We start from the raw sequence: 22,217 nt of genomic DNA, 5'->3' as shown, positions 1-22,217 counted from the left end.
GCTTGGCTATAAATGAAATGGAGGCTTACGATTGATTGACGCTTGCTGAAGCGACTCCATATCTGGTCTTATGCTGCTCATCCTATCTTATGGCACCGCCTCGGGAAAGAGCTAGGTGAAGTCAGGCAAACTCGCCTATGCTTTATTACACTATCCGAGTGAGCAAATGTGCAAGCAATCGCGAAATCAGCCGTTGAAAATAGGACATTTTGAATTTTCAGGCAGCCTGGCTTGTGCCCGCCGCAAGAGGGAAACAGGAGCACCGCTCCCCCCCCCCCCCTCCAAAAAAAAAAAAAGAACGCTAGCACTCTCGTTTGCGGTGCAAAGCATCGTCCGTAGAAAAGGGTAGATTCAGCAAAAAAAAAATGCGTAGGTTCGTTCGACGAACTGCTCCTCGAAGTGGCATTCACGTCGCGAAAGGCGGAGGGCTGTACGCCTTCTTCATAGCCCGGTGGCGGTCAACTCGCATTGCCAAAACAATTCGATAGACCGCGGCACAAAAGTAATGAAAATTTCGGCATCTTTCTCGCCGGTTTCAGGCCGGTTGTAAGATTCTTCATAAGTATTATAAAGCACTCGGCCTGTCGCGAAATGCGCTGCGCTGTAGCTGACGGAAACGGACGAAAATAAAGTGGCTGCTCTCTCACACCGCTAACGTCTCATCGCCAAACAGCCCATAGTTGCATACTCGGAGATAGTGAACACAAAAAGGAGTGTTGTGAGCCAAAACAGAGGCCAGCGAGAAATCAAATGAGGCCGCGACGAGTAGCAGGCGACCCGCACCCGAGCGCCGGCGGCGCGCACAGATCAGCTGCGCTGGCCGCTGCACGAGAGCATTCATGCTATCGCCGCAGCCGATCACACCTCGTGTTAAACTGCAGCACACTCTCGTGCTGTGCATTGCATGTCGTCGTCTGCATCAGCTTCCATCTGCGGCGCGAACAGATCAGATCAGTTTAACCTCCATCAGAGCTTAACCTGAGTCTAATATCGTCGCCAGACGAGCCGGAGACCCAGAAATGTAAAACCATGAGCCAACCAGGGTAAACACATGCTTTTTTACGTCTACTCTTTTTAACCACGTTAGAATACCGGCACTTTTTTTCCCAGTCAAGAAAGTAGCCTACGAGGTGCGTCACGGCACAGTAAAAAAAAAAGAGAGCGCTTAACAGCTTCATGGCAATGGTGAGCCGACGCGGAACGCAGAAGGTCGCGTTTGGCCGCGCAAGGGAATGGTATACCTGCTCAATAATATTTTCCACCTGATACAAAGAGAGAGGCATCCCACATTAAGTCATGCCCGTCAACAGAAGGAAGACCAAACCTCCCGCTCTAACAGGCGCCTTAGCACCTGTAGTCTTCGGGGCGATGAAATGATGTAGCCGTGCCTCATTAAGGCCTTGTCAATTTTTTTTTTAATTACTTCAGCTCGAGGTTACTGTACGCCTCCGATCTACGCGGAGAGTTCTCGGAGCTGCCCGCCCACGCGTCCCCCGCGAACAGCGTCGTTACGACGGCCGAGGACTCCTAGCATTGCTAACCGCGGACGCGTGCAGAGGTACAGCAGCCGACAGGCGGAGCCGCTCGATCTCGTCTGGCGTTCCCACGCCAGCGGATACGCGCACCACTTGCGCGGAAACATGCGGACGGCCCTTTCGTTTGCTGAGGCACTCATGCCAGCAGCGAAGCGTCGCGGGACTCGTTTCCTGCCTTCCGCGTATCCAGTCGACACTCTCGCGATTAGCCAGGAAATTGCTCACCCTGCCAATTGGCGAAAAGAGGCGTGTGTCATCCTTTGACAAGTGGCGCGCGGGTCCGGCGGCGACGCGAGGATGCTTGTGCAAAGGGAGAGGGCATCACGCGCAGGAGGCAAGGACTCCCGCGTGCAGAGGGTGTCGTGAATGTTTTCCTGTTGTGTTTCTTTTTCCTTTTAGCCAAACCCTGGGCTCGAAGTTCTGCCTAACCTTCAGGTGAGGCGGCTACTTCGTATTAAAACATCATTGGTTAAGCCAAGTCTAGGGCGGACCTCGGAACATGACCACCCTAACTTCTTTATTTATGGAACCCTTAAAATGGGGCGGAAAAGCATTGAACATCAGCTTAGGTAGAGGTTCCGTGTGCGTAGCACGTAACTTTCACAGCACCTAGGTTTTAATTAAAGCGTTTAGTTTATAAGTAACGTATTGGAGAGCTTTTTTTGCGTGAGGTTGTTTTTCTTTAAGTTGCAGAGGCAATTTTTGTGCGAGTTTACTTGCATAGGTTCTAGTTTGCCTTTGTATATTTCTGGAATATTTGTTTATTCGTTTAACCATCTGCATCGTCCATCGTCTCCTCCTTCATCACCGCCAATTCACCACGCTTGGAAAGGTCCGAAGAAAGGGAACGGGCCAACTTTAATTTTACCGGGGCCAAGCATCAGCGCAGTATTTTCTGGATGAGTTTCTTTTGCAGCCGTGATCCGGAGCGTTACGCATTGGGAGCCTGATCGCCATACGTTTGTGCAGCTCAATGCATAACATCTCCTGCCTCGACCTGTTTTCCACAGACGTCACCTCTCCAGGCCTCAAGAAAGATTTCGTTTGTCACCTTTCAGCAATAATAATTTTTAAGCTTTGCTGCTGCCTTGAATGGGGACAAAAATTTTCATTCGCACATATAACAGCTTTCCTCCACGAACTTTTTCCGCACCTAATGATGCCGGTTCTCTACAAATGTAAAACATGGCAGCGATATCTTCGCCGAATGTACATTCCCGGCCATAACATTACTAATGCTACGGAGCACGCCTCGGAAATCTCTTTTCCCGCCTTACCTAGTGAAAATTAGGAAGTATTTTACACATAAGCTACTATATGTCGCTGGTGCACTGGCGTATGAGCCGAAGACACGAGCATGTCTCCTCCACGGAACGCCCGAGAGACAGGAAGAGAGAAAGTTTTGTTTGGCTTTCCTTAATCCCCTACGGTGACCTTGGCCCGTTCGATGAGCTTTCTCTCCTCTTCCAGGCTGGACAGCGCTGCTTCTAGGTGCTCCGTTGTAGCATTTTGTAATTTGGGAGCTGCCGGTATATTTTGGCGCAACCGTGTATTGTAATATGAGGCCGGTTTGTCCTGAGAAAATTGCAAGCGCTGAAGCGAGCTCCGTAATATTTTGGGCGCATCTGAAAACAAAAATGCGAATGGATACACGGCAGAAAACGATATATTTGATTAAGAGATAAGAACTATATCCTGAAGTAACGAGGAAGCTTGGGCTTGTTGGTTCACACTTGTGACCAGTGTCGCAACAAGACAAGGAACCGGCGAACGAGTGGACACACACAGCGCAGTGTGTGCCCACTGGTTCGCCGGTTCCTTGTGTTGTGCAGAATTATATACTAGTAAAGGGCGATAAAGTTGGCAGTTATTCGGTCGTCGTGTGCTGAGAACTGACAAAAAGCAAGCAGCCAACTTAGACATCTTTTCAGGCTGCCCTTTTGCTGCACTTGTCGGCTCAATGTATCTAGATCGGAGCGAAGTATGCTGTCCGAAATTTACAACAGCGTTTCAGAATGTTTGGCGCGCCTTTCAGCAACAGTGGATGAGGCAACTGCGTGAAATTATGCAATCGCGGTGTCAACTGGGACTTGTATCCACAGCGATTTTATTCGCTTACTCAGTTACTTAATCTTGCAATTATTCAGGATATCTTAAACGTTCATGACGTGGGTTTGACTCTTGTCGCGATGGTCGCATTCCGATGGAGGCCCGTGTGCTCTGCGATGTCTGTGCACGTTAAAGAATTCGAGGTGGTCGAAGTTATACGGAGCTGTGCCCTTCGACCTCCCTCATAGCCTAAGCAGCTTTGGGACGTTAAACTTATACACCAAGCCAAGCCGAAACTTAGAGGTCAATCATTGTCCGATGAATTACAACACGGACATTAACCTCTTGTCTGCAATGGTGGGCACGCCTATATACACTAAAATTTGTGGAAAAGAACAAGCCGTATTGAACAGCAAGTCGCCACGCCTGGTTGGTGTTCCGGGATTAATTTGTAATTTATAATTTCTTATTATATTAAATAATACATGACAGTCCATATCTCCCCGCTGAAGTTTTCACGATTCCATGCGGACGGGAAGTCGTACGCAACATAAATATAAATAAAGCGCAAATCTCTTTCTTCCCAGGTCCCTTAGGAACGTGGAAGCAATGAAGCAACTCAAACGCTACTGCTATAAGCGGTCAGCAAAAAAAAACTACCAAAACAACAACAAGCGGCTGGTAGAAGAGAAAAACAACGCTTTAACACACATACTTTTATAACAAGCAAATATTCGTTGTGAAAGTACATATGAAGGTTTTTAGCTCCAGTACGCATTTGCGTAAAGCATGTCATGCTACAACCAACTAGGTCAAATGAAACTCTTGGTAAAACAACCACTCGGTCTTAGTTACATTTATTCAGCGGACCGCCGCGGTGGCTGAGTGGTTATGGTGCTCGGCTGCTGACCCGAAAGATGTGGGTTCGATCCCGGCCGCAGGCGGTCGAATTTCAATGGAGGCGAAATTCTAGAGGCCAGTGTACTGTGCGGTGTCAGTGCTCTTTAAAGATCCCTAGCCCGTAAAAATTTCCGGAGCCCTTCACTACGGCGTCCCTCATAGCCTGAGTGGTTTTGGGACGTTAAGCTCCCATAATCCATAATCCAATCTTCACTTTGTGATTATCAAGAAACATCTGACCAACCTCTCTCTATACCATGGACTCTATTTTATGATAAGGACTTTCAAAGCAGAGAGTAGCCATTTATTCTCGTATTCGAGCTAATTTATGTTTACGGTTTTGGGACGCGTTACTGCGCCTTTCGGACTACTGCTATTGCACAGCAGCGGCTTTTCTATTACGATTCCAATGAGTGCCTTCTCACACATAGGTGTCATAGGCAACAAGGTGGGGGCAGTCTCGCCCATAGAGCGCTGTAAGCTAATATGCCAAGAAAAAAGTCCCTCAAGACGCCAAGAAACTCTTCAAGGAAACGGTGCTCGGCCATTTCAGAACCCTGTGGAGTTCACCCAACGAGCCATGCGTGACCAAGGGACTAGAAAGATCCCAGGCAGCATTACTACACCGCATTCGCACGGGCTCTGCTCGTACTCCTGCGCGGATGTATAAGACGGATATGGCACCGCCTTCGCTGTGTTCCACGTGTGATGTGTGCGGTGATAAAGAACATTGTCTTATGTGCTGTCCGGTGTACAACGCGGAAAGGTGTGTGCTGTTCGCCTCCCTCAAGAGTACTGGAGCCCCTCAGGACATTTTCTTCCCGCGCGGAAAACTGTCATGTAGAAAGAAGGCTTCACGCCTTCTTTTGAAGTTCCTCCAGGACTGGGCTTTTGGCTCCAGAGGGTGACAGCAGGAGTCGACTATTGACTGTTACAGGTGATTGTGTTTAGAACCATGTAGATCGGCCAGGTGTCAGGTATGTGTCTGATCTGTGGTTCACATTCAGCATTTCAGTGCCGCTACACCGGGGCAATTGCCAGCACAATCCGCAAGGCTAGCTGCGACAACATCGATCTCACTGCTGCTGGAGAATAGCGCCGATGATCCAAATGACGCTTTCGCATTAAAAGGTCAAGCAAGAGAACGGCGGTGCATCTACGACAGGACAAGAGGTCTACACGTGTGCACGCCGCCAACTATCCATTTGAGAGAAAAGAGGCTTATTTCTCACATCACGCCCAATCGCGGAGGCAGCCTTTCGATGCAGGCAAAACAGGCGCCCGTGTGCTGTGCAGTGTCAGTGCACGTTAAGTATCTCAGTCTGATCCGCATGATCGCCCCGAACACAGCCAGCAACGCAAAAACCCTCAAACTCACGAATAATAATAATAATTCTATCGCCACAACTGAAGCTCATCTGACGGAGTGGCGTCGGGACTTTTCCCAAGTTAGTGCAAAATATGCATCGCAATCAGAAGTAACCGCACATGAAGTAAGCGCCCAAAAGCGACTCGCGCCAGCAGCAGACAGCAAGAAAAGGACGCGCAGCCAGCACAGCGCCCGAAGCGCAGCAAAACCATTTCTGTCGCACAAATCGCGGCCGGGAAAGGCGGGCGTACGTCACGTACGTTTCTACGTTGGCTTCTGCGCATCAGCCTTCGCCGAATTTTTCTTCCTGTGTCGTTTGCCGAGCAACAAACTTAGAGGCACGTTCCTCTCAGCCGACGGCAACAAGCGATGCAGAGACGGAAACAGCGTCCAGGGGGCCAAACACCGGCAACGACGAGGCAAGAACAAACAACGACAAGAAGCGAGCGGGAAGCGTGCGCACAAACCCCATGGGCAAAACCAAGCGCGATTCACTTTCGATCCTGAGCCTGCCAGCGTCGATGCAGCTCGGCCCTATCTCCGCACAGTACACGCAAAGGCAACAGGACGGTGAACAGGTTCGGCGCGGCTCTTTCGCGAGATGAGGTGATGCTGCAGCTGCGGCATTCGCTGTCGCAAAGGGGCCCTGGCGAAGCGGAAAACACCCACATGTGTGCTGACTTGGAAGGCGCGGTCGTAATTCATACATGTGCTGCATTGTCACTTAGTAACAGCTGATGCTCAATATTTGTTCCATCTGCAAAACACATTACGAGTGTAGGCCCTGAGATGAATAGCCGCGCGAGTTACTAGTACAATTTAAAGACAAAACTCGCGCGTTCGCCAAGCCCTCCCCCCTCCCCCCCCCCCTTTGTTTTTCGTGCAGTTGTCAGTGTGCAGCAAACTCACTCTATATGCCAGGTTTTTCGAGGAAATCCGCCAATATTTTTTTAAATACAATTTTTAGAGTAAAGAGATTGCAGCACAATAATACCAGTGCTTGCAGACATCTCACAACAGTGGAATCTTGTTAGCAGTTAAATTATTGACTAAATTGTAATAGTTAACCTCTTAACTGTTAGCGATAGGCGACGCATGATTTCAGTTAGAGATTTACAGCGCGCCAACAGCAATAGCCACAACAGTTTTTAGAATCTCGAAAACGCTATCACCGCCGCCGTTGAGGCTTAAGAAATTTGCGTCATTTCTCGCGCGGTTCGAAAACGACGTCCATCAAATGGAGACGTACCACGTGGAAATCGCTGACCCCCCCCCCCCCCCCCCTTCCCGCACAGGAGCAGTGAAGTGGTGAGGTGTGGGGCGCGCAAGCGAAGCAGGCGTGTCTTGATGATTTGATGGACGTCGTTTTGCGCTCCCCGCGGGCAAATGGAGCACATTTGTTGAGCCACAGCAGCGACGGCGATCGCGTTTTATAAATTCTAAACACTAATATGACTATTACTAACGGCGACTAAACATCTCTAATTGCAATCAGGCGCCTCTCGCGAGTAGTTAAGAAGTTAACCATTAGAATTTAGTGAATTACTTTACATCATTCACCTGTTTTTAGACGTCCGCAGGCACTGATGTTACGGTGCCGCAAAAGCTTCCCTACCTCAAAAACCTCACATTTAAAAATTTGGTGTAGGCTTCCCTGAAACATCCGGTATATGATCGTCAAGCGTTACCTGCAATAGTTTCTTCATCCACGCTATGCCGACCGCAGTTCTTTGAGGGACAAGCGAGGCTCAGGATTAACACGCACATTGCGCTCACGGAGGAGGAGCTACAATTTTATTGCACGCTTTCATTAAAGTTCAGGACACGTTGCCAGATATCGAATGTGACGGTTGTTTGTCCCATCTGAGTAATAGGACACCAAAAAAGCTGCAAGTTTCTGCTGTTGTTTTTATTGCTGTTGGTAAGAAAAGTTTGGTGGTGTGACCTGAGCTTATTTTATAAAACTACTCTCCTGCTGAAGTTTCCCCTGCCCTTTCCTTTCAAGAGGCAAAGAAGGACATTTAATGTTCACTTGGAAACTTTTGGTGCGTAGATATAACTTATGCGAAACAGAAAATTCTGGTTGATTTAATGCTGTTCAACTAAAAGCTGTGGTGCAGCAGGATAACAGAATATCTTCAAGAGGCGTGGCTGTGCGGTCTATCATATAGCGGCTTGTAGGACGCCTCCTACGCTCTTCAGTAATTGGACCTGTGACGACAGTGCTGATCTCTGAAGTGGCAACGCACTTTTGCTTATTGCGAGGGAAAATCGCGAAGGGAAACAAAAATTTCGGCATGATTGCATTCTGCTGCGTCAAAGGTTAAACTCAGCGAGAGCTGTGCCTGCTAAGAGCTGCGGTATTAGTATTGGCTAAGACTTGCAGGCCTTGTGGCAACAGTGACCGCTACGAGCGCACAACGAGGTACACGGAGCTTGCAGCACGGGCTGCGTTGGTCCCGTGCTGAGAAGTGACCTCATGGGACCTGATGTTGACGGTCTATGCTGCGTATGACCGGGTGTTAATAGTCCACGCTCTCAGTCCGCCGAGGAAAGCTGCGTACAGCCTTCGCTGTAAACGATGTGACCGCACCTGAGCATGTTCCGACACGCACTAACATACATCAACGCTCGCCTAAACAAGCGTACTCATTACTGTTCTCGCCCAGACAGTCCGAGCAGCACCCGCAGCGGCTCGTGCTTTTGCGGGCACAGCAAATAGACCCCGCAGCCATGTGGACCGCGAGCTGTTTTCTCGGATGATTCTTCTGGTGCCTAATTTCCCTCGGACTGCATATAAATTCGTATCTAACAATTTTCTACGAAGCCATCGGTCGCTTATACGCGGCAAAGTACGTTCTCGTTTTGATTAGAAAGCGTTTGCTGAACCCTCAAAGAAACGAATAGTTCCTTCCTCTGAGAAAGCAGACTGAAGAAGACCTATGTTGCTCACGTGGCTTAACGAAGCTTTAGCCAGGCACATACATCACTTTAATGCAGGGGGAAATACGCGAACCGCTCGATTGAGAGATGTGAATAACTGCTGTGTAGGTTGTGTTTGAGAAAATGCCCGGAAAACAATCTCGGACATGAAATCTGTGACAAGGAAAATATGCAGCGCAAAAAACGCATGGATGACAGAAAGAAGACAAACAGCATGTGTTTTTTGCGCTGCATATTTTTCTTTTCTGTCATGAACCAACATGCCCAAATTACCACCCTGCGTCATAAAATCTGTGCTTTTTGTAAAGCCACCTTTTTAACCATCGCTTGAGAAGTTGTGCCAAATGTGTACAAGCAAGTATGTTTTTAGTGGACTTTTATCAAAGGAGGTCTTTCATGCAATCTGCATTGTGATGCTCGCGGGCACCAAATGACCAACGGTAGTACTGTCCATAACTTGCGTGATTCGTGTGCCAAATATTCTTAAAGCTTTTGTATCGTCTGACCGTTACAGTGCCTAGAATAACTTCTATTCAGCAGCATATATTCAGAGCTTATGAAACGTTCCACAAGCGGGATGAGCCTGCCAAATGGTCGGACTCGAGTCAGGCCACTGAGCAGGGCGGAGTAGGCTTTGGGGCACCGAGTTCCCGGGGGTCAGGGGTGCTCAAAGTTGCCACAAAGGCTAAACAGTGAGATGATCAAAGAAGGACCATTCCAGGCCAAATATACCACACGTTGCGCTCGAACATCTCTGATTTGCTCAGAAAATTCATCGAAATTTATTTTAACGTGCATAATCGAGCCTAAGATATTTTTACTCAAAGATTTATTCACGAGATGACCTCAGTTTGAAAGTATTGAAATAGCGTGAAACCAGGCACTGCTCAAAAATCGGTAAACAATCCAAATGTTTAGAAAACACTGCACAGTTTTTTTAATGACATTTCTACACATTCTGGCTTTCGATATGATTCTGGTCATGTATTTTGGATGGTACAAATATTTCTTTAAAATTGAAATATAATGTAAAATTTATACTATTTTGCTCCAAAAAAAAAAACATCCACTTCCTCTAGCAAATTAAGAAATGCCCACCTTGCATCCCAAGATGTATATTATTACCTAAAAATGTTACAGCTGATGAAACTAGCTTATTAAAGCAAGTTGCTGGGCTACTTGGTTTAGCATCTTGAAACTTGGAAAACATCTTGGCGCAAAAAAAAAATTCCATACACAAAAGAGACGAGGAGACGACGGACAGGCACCACCTTCCTACTGTTAATCACATGAGAAAAGCACATACATTTATAGCATCAAGCTACGCCCACTTTCAGTCCACGTGGCTTATCGCAGCCGTGACTTATCGCCTCGCACTATCATCTTTGCACAGAAAATCGTACTCCGCGGCATGCAATCTTTTGCGCCACGCTGTTTTTTCAAGTTTCAAAAGAGGCTGCACCTAAACACGTCGAATTGAAACAAAAAAACTGAAGTTGCGGAAAAGTGCGTTTATTTCACCCTGATGTGATCCAAGTTAAAATACAAACGATGGCGCGTTTAGCAGAACATTTAATTGCCTTTCATTTCTGAAGTTTTAATCGAGGTGAGTTTTGTTTAAAGCGAGAAGAGCATTTTTGAAGCTGAGTCCTTGCACCGTAACAAAGGCGGTAAAGCAGATTTGTAGTCACAACGAAAGGTATACAAACAGACTATATAGTGTAGAAAAGCACAAATTCTCGAGGAAAAAAAAAAACGAACTATTCGACTCTACTTATGCATGGTTGCCTGAGAGTGGCAGAAGCAGGAGCAACAAAAAATAACAATAACTTAAAAAAAGGTAATCGTGAATTTTTTAGCATTCGTGGTAGGTTCTCGCCTGGCGGTTCTTTGCAGCTGGGTGGCCTCAGAGGAAAAGAAGGGGTGGCATCAAGTTCACATGTCCGACTCACGAAGACATTGCTGCGCGTGCGCCGTTGCTGTCCGGTTCTCGCGCCCGCGTGCCGTGAAAAGCCGGGGGGCGCAGAAGTACGCAAGTCCGCGCCTGCTCAGAATTTCAGATGGCGAGAGCAATCGATCTGAGGGGACAGCCGGAGAAACCCAAAGGGAAAAGAAGCGGCGGTGCTGCTTTCGAATTCATAAAGGAGCCACGCTGCCTCGAGCAAATGTGTGCCCGTTCGTGAGCGAACATCTTGTCCAGTGCTTCCTTTGGGGGCGAAACCGCACCTGAGTGCATGGTTTCGGATCTGTGTTCAGGAAAGTAGCAACGAGTGGGGCAGGTTGCATAAAGAAGCCCGCCTGATGCCCTCCGAACAGGCGGCGAATAAATAATTGCTACCCAGCTTTTGCATCTGTGCCTACACCAAATGGCAAGCAAAGCTATGACAGGGGTCACCTGGTTCTGCACCTTGGTTTACTGCACGCTACTACGCAACACTACAAACGATAAGACAAAGGAACAGACAAGTAGATGCGAGTTGTATGCACTCGTACTGACTTGTCTGTTTCTTTGTCTCATCGTTTGTACTGTTGTGCAGTAGCGTGCAGTAAACCAAGACACCAAATAGATTGCGCATTAGGTAGGTCTCAGTTTTTTAAGTTGGCTTAGGCTTGTTCCAGATGTTACCGCAACTGTCTCGACTAGGACGAGAAGCGCAAGCTAATACACGTTTCAGTACTAATTAATAATAAACTGTCCCACAGAAGACACGACGACAACAAAAGAGCACACAGAAAAGGACGATGATGCACTGACGTCTGAATTTTGTTTGAAACGCCCGCGAACTTATACCCTAAATTTTCGTACTTTCTTCAATTAGTCTCCTTTACCTTCCTCCACTGTCGTGCAGGAAGTTCACTTCCTTTTTCAATAGGATTAGAGAAGGAGTGCTGACAGACTGCTCACCTGAATCCTGCATGGCCCACATTTATAACGTCTCTGGAGTCAGCTTGTCTGCGTTCTTTTTCAGTACCTGGACATTATTAAGGTTCGCTGGGCACGTTAGTTTTTTACATTTTTCGCATTTCCTCCAGAGCATCGCAGGGTTGGCGCTGCCCTGTTATTGCTGTAGCGGGTTCTCTTGCCCTATCGTTGGCAAAAGCTTCTTGTCTGTATTATGTTCTGCTTTCCACAAAATAGGTGGATCCATTAAACGCATGTGGAAAGCAATACATAAGACAGACAGGGAGGTATGTCAACGATAGGACAAGAGAGCCCGCTATAGCAATAACAGGGAAGCCAGGCACCAGCCTTTTGATGCACTGCACGAAATGTGGAAAAATGCAACAAAAACAAAATAACAAGCCCAGCCGACTTTCACTATGTGCAGGCACTGAAAAATAACCCAGACAAGCTGACTCGAGAGATCTCAGAAAACTGGGCGATTCGGTATTCTAATGAGCAACGTCATCTGCAGCCTAATCTAAGAAGGAAGTGAATTTCCTGCGTGACGGTAGAAGCAGACAAAGAGAACGAAATTAAATGGAGAACGTGCGGGAATCTGGAGTATAAGTACGCGGGCGTTTGAAATAAAATTCAGTTGTCAGTGCAGCATCGTCCTTGTCTGCGTGTTACTTCGTTGTCGTTTTGTCTTCTCTGCTGCAGTTTATTATTAATAATGTACCAATTAGCTCAGCAGTCAACCTTATTAACTTTCACCACTAGTACCATAATAATTAAGGTGTTTTATAATGTGGCGATGAGAAGGTGGACATTGTGTAAATGAGCCTCGCCTGCGATGCGAACAAAGAAAAGGGTGATTAACAAAAAACGAGAAATGTCCCGAGCACAAGATGACGAAGTCAGCAATTTTTTTGCCTAATTTAACAAAGGCAGCAAAGATATTTCAAAACTTTGTTTTCACTGACCCGGCTTGGTGAAATCGGCCGTCCATCCAGATATTGTCGAAATTCATCTTCGAGTAATCAATTCTTGGTGTAAATTGTAATAAATCTGAGGATCACGACGGCACCTTAGTTACGCAGTGGTTCAGAAACAACTTCTTTAGACGCCTCGTACCACCTGTTGTAAGCAATAACTGTCTGGTGTCATATAATACCGCTCGCAACACAAAGTTCGAAAGTAAGTATTTCTTTTCTCCTGGGGTAGGTTCAGCGATCTGCTCTGACTTGCTGATTTCATAAAATTAGGGTAGAATCAAAGAACGCTGCGCTATAGAAACATTCAACTGCGACGTTTGTGAGCTGCTGCTTCTTAGTTTTTGGAGGGCCCCAAAGCGACTCAGGCTACGAGGAACGGCGTAGTGACGAGCTACGGAAATGTCGACCACCTGAGGTTTTATAACGCGCACTGAGATCGCACAGTAAACGGGCCTACAGAATTTCACCTCCATCGAAATGTTACCGCCACGGCCGGGATCAAACCCGAGTCTTTTGGAGTGAGCAGCCGAGCACCATAACCACTCAGCCACCGCGACGACTTGTGAGCTGCATCTCATGAAGGTCGTAGTGCGCAGAGCTATATAACGCAATCATGATCACTAATATCGGGGACCACAGGTATGCTCAAAATTACTTAGTGGTGGCGAAAAAGTAATTTAATATGTTTCTGGAAGAACGGACGAGACCACACAGAACACGAGATCACTACAAGCCCAGTACGCCACACTTGATCACACTGAATTTCGCGTAGCATTCTAGTAGCAGTGGCGTCGCCGTTTTTTTTTCCCTAGCCTCCGTACAGATAAAGCCCACATGTGAAAATTTGCACATATGAAGGAAGACAAAATTATTTTAGCTGATTTTGATACAGACAACTTCGGAAAGTGTCAGGTTTATTGATGTAAGCGATCACAGAAACTAAAGCCCCGTAAAAATTTCCGGTTTAAATATTTTTGCTTGTTTTTTTAAGCAGCAGAGTTTGATTCCCGAACTTGGCCACTTTTTCATTTTTGTACGAAGCAGGTCTGCTAGAGACCAAGTCGCCAGGGCACACTCGCGTCAAAGGAGGCGACACGTTGATGGCGCACAAATTTCTGAAAGCGATTGCTATTGGAGCATAGGGCCTAGAGGTCAAAATACCTTGTTTAACCGCAGGCATGTTTTTATCCAAATGAGAGCGCACCTCTAGGAAGGCTCTTGAAGTACTTTCATGGTGTGGATCAACACTGAAACAGTGCAACGCCATGTTGTCCTTACTTTCTGCACACATTTGTTCCACTTCATAGCTTTTTTTAATCTACTGTAAAAGTGGTTGAGGGCAAAGAGAGGGAGACTGGGAAAGAGATCTTACGGGATTACAAAAAAAATCGCGTCACAAGAATACAGTAGGTTCAAAATCATGTTGGTGCCCGAGGCTCTAGTTGCGGAGAACCGGCCGGCATGGAGAGCCTCCGTGACCTGATCCTTTCCGGTGCCTCGATGCTCGATGATTGCAGCGACTTCCTGGTGTGTATGTTCTGGCGCTGGTTTCCTCTCAGATCGAAGCTCTTCAACCCAGTGCTTTATAATTGAAGTGAAAAGCAACGCACAGCTCACTGTTTCCTTTGTCTGGCCTGTTTATTCCACGGCTCGCCCCAAGCGAACAGCCCACAGAGCGGAGGGGAAAGAGGATAAAGAACATAGGCTGCGCACAGGGGTGGGGAGAATGCAGGACCTGAGTTGTTTGTCTTCTTGCTTCTATTGGGCATTGCCTGTGTTCTGTCAGCTTTAAAACGGCCAAGCACGCAAGCTTACTATGATACATCATCGAGGAAAACTTTTCTCTCAGTTTAGCAATCGATAAGCGAATAAGTCACGTAAAAGCAGAGTGTTGCCTTTTCGACTGGGATAATACGATTGAAGAAGCCAAGTTCAGAACAGGCGAATACTGGATTACGAAGCGATCGCAGGCTGAAAATAACAGAATCAGGAGGTGTACACTTTCTCCGCGTACGTATGCCGCGAGAGAATAATAATCAATCAATCAATCAATCAATCAATCAATCAATCAATCAATCAATCTTTATTTTTCGGTGCCCAGGAACAACCCAAAGGTCTTGGTGCTGGTACACCATTCACACGCACAAAACGTAAATTTGTCTTCCACAAAGGAAGAGACTCACGGGAGGTAATGCAGCAGTCAAGGCGTGACAGCAAGCATGAAGCAAAAAAGTGAAAACAAGAAAACAGCGAGAACAGCGGTAAATGAAAACAGATAGAACAGGCAACAGACATATAAACAACTAATGAAACAATAAACAAAGAGAATGAACACAAGAACGACCGATAACAGCCAAGTACAGCATATAGCAAAATACAAACAAGAATAAAGCCAATACTAATATGAACGAATAAGAAACCTCTGAAATACAAGCTAGAAATACAATCATACACAATAAGAAATGTAATTAGTGAACGCGTTACAGACAATCAGGCGTGAGTACACAGTATTAAAGAAATAACATTAATGAAAACGAGTAGACGTGATGAACAATTAAGGAGAAAAAAAACAATATAATACCAGTGCAATAATAATAATAATAATAATAATAATAATAATAATAATAATAATAATAATAATAATAATAATAATAATAATAATATTAATAATAATAATAATTGGTTTTTGGGGAAAGGAAATGGCGCAGTATCTGTCTCATATATCTTTGGACACCTGAACCGCGCCGTAAAGGAAGGGATAAAGGTGGGAGTGAAAGAAGAAAGGAGGAATAGGTGCCGTAGTGGAGGGCTCCGGAATAATTTCGACCACCTGGGGATCTTTAACGTGCACTGACATCGCACAGCACATGGGCGCCTTAGCGTTTTTCCTCCATAAAAACGCAGCCGCCGCGATCGGGTTTGAACCCGGGAACTTCGGATCAGTAGTCGAGCGCCCTAACCACTGAGCCACCGCGGCGGGTCCCGCGAGAGAACAACGATCGCTTTATGCAAGGCGGTATTTCTTGAGCGCGAGCGGTGCTGTTGGATTGTTGCAAATGCTTCCTCAACGTTTCCCGCTCAGCATGCACCAGCATCTCACATGGGCTTTCGTAAACTACAAATGGCAGCAAACACCGCAAACATCGCACAGCACACGGGCGCCTCCCCAGGTGGTCGAAATTATTCCGGAGCCCTCCACTACGGCACCTCCTTCTTCCTTTCTTCTTTCACTCCCTCCCTTATCCCTTCCCTAACGGCGCGGTTCAGGTGTCCAACGATATATGAGACAGATACTGCGCCATTTCCTTTCCCCAAAACACCAATTATTATTATTATTAAACACCGCAATGGACTGCGTGCCTTGTATGCTCGCGAAGAACCACACAACTTCGTCTGCTTCAGTTCGAGCTGTCTTCAAGCATAAGTAACTAAGTAGAAATCAGCTTAGTTCCCGAATTTTTTTTTACTGTTGCTGTACTGAGTGGGCGTAGTCAGGCTGATGATTACGAAAGAAGCTGGAAAGGAAAAGACCAATCACAGACGCGGTTGGTCCAGTCGGCCGTTGGCTCATAGACGCCCACGCTACAAAGAACATAGAAACTTCGCCAGCAAAAACAGGCGATTATAAGCGGATTGATCTCAATGCAATGATCGGAATTCGCTATCATGATACAAGGCAATCCAGCTGTCTCCAGTTTACGTATCACGCAGGAATGCGGCAACAAAAGTCCGCATTCAGCTGCTACGTTAAGTCTCCAGACTCAAGCATAGTGTTCCGCGCAGTGTTTATAGTCACTGAGGCTTGTTTAAACAATGCAATGGCACAGTGCATGACGATAAAAAAAGAAAGCAAAAACCAGAAGTATTATTCAAGGTGGTTTGATGTGGACCAAAGTGAAAACAGAATAATATTCGCCAGCAGCGCGATTCCCAGAGGCGGCTACCTTCATAATACGCTGCGGTTTAGTGCTAGAAGTAGCGAGGACAAAAGGCATGCACGTGGATATCTTGAGGCGAACCTCAGTTTGACCAAGTCTCTCTTCCACATTCACGACTCTCGACCACCGCCGCCACAGACGCGCAAACCGGCTTCCTGAGCTCTGTGTCGCGTGCACCAATTCTGTCACCTTCTCTTGCAGAAACACAGAAGAGCCAAATGGGAGCCCTTCCGAGGCTCGATGCCTAAAGCTAACAGAAGGGGGTCCGCAGACGGTAAGCGAAGGTAGTCTGTCCTCGTAGTGACAATGGCTTGGCACATTACTCGACCTCGACGCGGGATTAGCCGGCGGCTACAGGGTTCTGAAGGCTATATATAGGGGTTGGTTATCCGCAGAATATAACCAACCCCTATATATAGCCTTTATTGGTTACAAGAAAGCATTTCACTCAGTGGAAACATCGGCAGTCAAAGCCAGCATTGCAGAATCAGGGTTTGAGAAGAGCCTTTTGTCAAAATACTGGAAGATTCTGTAGCAACTGCACAGCTGCCGTAGTCCTCCATATGGTCAGCAATAAAATTCCAATAAGGAAGGGCGTCAGGCAAAGAGACAGAATCTCGCCAATGTTATTCACCGCCTGCTTACAAAGACGTATTCCCAGGTCTGAATTGGGAACAGTTGGGGATAAGAGTTAATAGAGAATACATAAATAATATGCGATTCGCTGAAGACATTGACTTGCTGAGTCACCAAGAGGTGAACTGCAAATATTGATCTATGAGTTAGACATGCAGAGCAGAGCGGAGGTATAAAAATTAACATGCAGAAAACCAAAGTAATGTTCAAGAGTCTAACAAGGTAACAGCAGTTCACAATTGGCAGCGAGGTGCTGGAAATGGTAACGGAATACGTCTACTTTGGGCAGGTAGTGACAGCTGATCCTGATCATGACAGGGAAGTAAATTGAAGGATAAGAATGGGGTTGAGCGCTTATGGCAGGATCTCTCAGATCATGAATGACAGTTTACCAATAGCCCTCACGTGAAAAGTGTACAGCAGCTGTATTTTACCGGTAGTCACCTACGGGGCAGGAACGTGGAGGCTAACGAAAAGGGTTCAGCTTAAGTTAAGGACCACACAGCGAGCCATGGAAAGAAAAATGATAGGTGTAACGTTAAAACACCGGAAGCGGACCGAGTGGGTGAGGGAACAAACGCGGGTCAGTGACATCCTAGTCGAAATCAAGAGGAAGAAATGGGCTTGGACAGGGCATGTAATGCGAATGCAAGATAACCGCTGGTCCCAAGAGACGGGAAGCGTAGCAGGGGCGACAGAATTTAGGTAGGCGGATGAGACTAAGAAGATTCCGGGCTTACGGTGGGCGCAGCTGGCAAAGGACAGGGTTAAATGGAGAGACATGGGAGAGGCTTTTGGCCTGCAATGATGATGATGATGATGATGACGACGACGACGACGGTGATGACGATGATAATGACCGGGTTGGGTTTGGGGTTGCTTTAATTCGACCTCTGTTCCCTTGGAAGTGCACTGCCCCGGCTCAGTATCCGAGCGGACCGTCTGTATACACACAAGGTCGTTTTCTTTTCTCGGCAGGAGCTGTTCTGCTTGGCAGTGCTTTAACGGCTGAAGCTGATTAGTCCACTCACTTTGCAGTGGCGTCTTCACGCGGGCATGCGCCAGGAAACGCGGTGGACCTCATCGTGTGCCGGCCGTAACAGCGCCAAGTACGTCGCTAGCCAATATATCCTTTTTTATTTTTTTCGTTTGTGTGGGCAACTGAAAGATGCGAGAAAGAGAGGAAAAAAAACATTCACGCAAACATTCAAAGTTGCCAGGAGAGAACCCACTCACACACAGAGCGCCCGTCTGCGGCAGTCTCGTTTCCGTGCCCGGTCCTCGGCAGGGCCAAGGAGCGGACACCTCGGACACTGCGGATTTGTGCAAGCGTGCTCTCGCCCACGATGGCAAACCGAGAACTCAACAGCATCTTTCAAGCCTGCCTTGTCTTCCTCTGGACGCCCACAGCGAGTGGCCAGCGTCGTGCTTCCCGGTCTCTTTTCCACGACGCGCCCGCGTCACGAGCGAGGCATTGAATAGCAAACGTCAATAAATGAAGGTGCGTGCTCCAGAGTGGTGAAGCGTATGAGGAAATGCTTCACTGAACTAGTTCATTTCCTCTTCTGATCACTAGTTGATTATTTGCGCAACAGGCAGGGCGAATTCCTCGCATCAGCGCCTTAAATCACTTGCCTCTGCTACACACGTTACGCACCTCTTTCCCGCGCTTTCTTGCGCTTGGCCAGTCCACATTACCAAGGGTGATTTGAGGACCAATGTGAGGACTGGTGCTGGGGTTAGGAAGGGCAAGAGGGGATGAACTTAAATTCTGAGGGGGCGATCCTTCCCCCTTGTCTGCGTGCCTTAGAGTTATGGCCCAAGCTTTCTCCTTAACTATCGCTTACTGTTGTCTCCTGCGAAGTGTGCTCCCTCAAGGGGCTCTGCGACTTTTTAATGAAGCATGCTTTACATGTGACTGGAAGAACAGCGTAAACAGAAAGCTGGTTCCCGCCATATGGATAAATGCGTTCTCTCGTTTCAGGTCACTACTATAGGGTTCGACAGCGACGAGTGGTATGCTACAGCATATGGGCGCACAGCACAAGTTTGTTTCGAAGGTGCAGTATTCAGCCGCACATATCCACAGGAGACGCATCCATACATTTAGAGGTCGTTAGAAAGTTCCTTAAAGCTTATGTTCACACGTATGCGCGCGTAGTTGTAACACTCTGCAGGCATTGTTTGCTGCGTGCTTTTTTCACGACTGTATGAAGAGTGAAGGCAGGGGATTCTCCTCATTTCACAGTAATATTTGTTCGTAGTGAGACATGGTGTTTTTTGATGCCGATTCTATGTATGAGATTTGGTGCCATGGATTTTTATGGCGCAAGGGCATCTATGGCCAAAGAGCGCCATGGCACACGGTATTTTCGACTTCTCAAGGTGGGGTCAAAGACCCATTTCCCAAGCATTTCACCCTAAATAAGCCGAGCACCAGACCAAGGGAACGCTTGTACCCATTGTATCACCGGTGGGTACCCGGCGACACTGTGGATCGAGCCCCGCACCTCCCGCATGGGAGGCGGATGCTGAACCACTTGGCCACCGCTGCGGTAAAGTATAAGATCTACTGCAAAGGACGTATGCAGTGCCACTAAAGTCGTAGCGAGAGCCAGTTTGCAAACAACTGTGTGCAAACTGGACACCGTAAACGAATTCATTGTATAGCGTTTGAAAGGCGCCATCGAGTTTGTTCCGGCGGCCTAAATTTCATGGGTCTGTCGGAGCTAAGGAGAGGAAGAACCAGCACTGACAGCGTCGAGGTTCAAACTGTGGCGCCGCGTGCCATGGCCTGCGAGCCGAGTGCGGCGCGAGGGGTGCTACAGGTCCATTGACAAAATTTTCGGAAGTCTAGCTAACCGCTTTTTTCATACGCTTTACTGAGCGGACTGCGCCCTCGGTGTGTACATTAAATCTACGCAAGTTGGCATATGCTGACGGTGGTTGCGACACAACAAAGCTTCCAGCTTCGCAATAGAAATCACCTCATTATTGTTCCGCCACTACTATCGCAAAAGCACTACACGTCGCTAGATCTGTCGCCTCCTCGTCAAAGGCAGACGCCGAAGCCAGTGAGCGGTGGTATATGCTGGCGTAAATCGAGCGCAGATGACTGAGTCAGAGCATGGGCGATGAAGGCAACAGAAAAAAGGGCCCTTGCCCTCACGAAACAACCTAAGCACGGGGCACCGCGGGAAGCAAGGGCGCGTAGTCGACGAATGTGGTGACCGTACAGAGGTCGCTCGCAGTAAAGGGGAAAGGCAAAGGGAACGCGGCCCATCAATGCTGCGGGGCGAGGTGGCGTAGCAAAGGATTTCAGACGCCGGCCAACGAGAAGGCTCGGAGTACAAAGATAACGCCAAGGGCACCAATATCGGACGAGTGAGGAAGCGGCGACGACAAAAGACGCGCTCAAATCGACTACGCCACCACTCCTGTAGTTTACACGCAGCTTCTTGAGTGCTGAGAACACGGCAGCCACCGGCTACATGCGGACCCCCCTTGTGCAACTGCGAGAGCAGGCACGCAGGTGTTGTCGGGACTACTGGGTCTTCCTCATTCGGCCTCGACACGTCTGCCTGTAGAAATGCATCTAGTCTTGTCCACAGCACATCTCGAACAATCTTGACATCTTTTGATGATGAGCGATATGGTGCTTGAGTAAGTTACTTTTTATTTATCTCTTTCGATACTTCTTAATGGTGGTCATGTCTTCGGCGAGCCTAATGCCTATATTTTTTTTTAATTTGTGTTTCCTCAGACAGCTCTTGCGTTAACTATGGCTTGCGGATTTTGCATTTTTTAGGTGTTGCGATAGTAAGACTGGCATGATATAACTGTTTCAAGTTCTTAATGTACACACAAATAAATAAAATGTAAACAAACACATAACAAAAGAAACTGTCATTCTTAATAGCAATACCATTTTTTTAATTTTGATTACTCACAGAAATGCAACCAAGCTTAATTGTGTTTCTTGCGTAACTTTTCTTCATGCGCCGCCATAAATGTTCATCGACGTCTTTGAAATTGCTCGCTATCCAACCGTCGCACATTTGACTTCCTCTGCCTTCAGCCTTCTCTGTGTAAGGAAACTCCGGAATGTGGTCACTAATGCAACAGATGACGTGCACAGTATAACATTTGAATGCGTATAATTATGACGTGCAAGGCGTAATGTCACGAAGCGACACATGGGATATGAGGGACGCCGCAGTGCGGGTCTCCGAATTAATTTAGACCACCTAAGGTCCTTTAACTATTTAATTAACCGCTATATAACCCCGAGCTGTACTCATCGTGGGAGATTATACCAATATCGCCAATGAGGAGTCACACTCGTCAAGCGCAGTATTCCGCTTCTCCCACTGTCAAATACGAGTAACGACCAGCAATTGTGTAGCTTGCAATTTTCATCGCTAGATAGCGGTAGTTGTTCATGAAAAAAAAAGCGCATTTCGTTCCAAGCCTAACAACAGTCATTTCATAATGGCGTCACACATGAAAAATGGCGGTGGCGGCGATATCACGAGGAAAAGAACTGCGTCTTCGAGCAGTTCAGACACCAGGGTTGCTGACGCTCTACAATTTTTTTTTCTTCAGACGGCGCTCTGACTTCGTCCCCGAGTGGGAGACGGCTTGAGAAGAGGAGGGCAGCGGCGATGAGCAGGACAATTACGTGGTGTGTAGTGCGCGTTAACTACTATTACTGAAACGTTCTTCGTGTTAGGACGAAGCAACGTCTTGGCACTTTGCAGTGTGTTACAGTGTATCGAAATAAATAAATAAGGCGCATTTCTCTGCGTTCTAACCCATTACTATGGCATGCTCTGAGAGAAAGCTGTCCTTACGAGCAACTTTTTTTAGACATTTGTGTAAAACTAACCAAAAAGCAATGAAATAATATATGTTCAGAATCAGCACTATATGAAAACAATTATGACTACTGAAAAGCATTTGGCGATT

Source organism: Amblyomma americanum, chromosome 7, assembly GCF_052857255.1.
Source record: "Amblyomma americanum isolate KBUSLIRL-KWMA chromosome 7, ASM5285725v1, whole genome shotgun sequence".
Taxonomy (NCBI): Eukaryota; Metazoa; Arthropoda; class Arachnida; order Ixodida; family Ixodidae; genus Amblyomma; species Amblyomma americanum.
Note: the sequence above shows the minus strand (reverse complement) of the source record.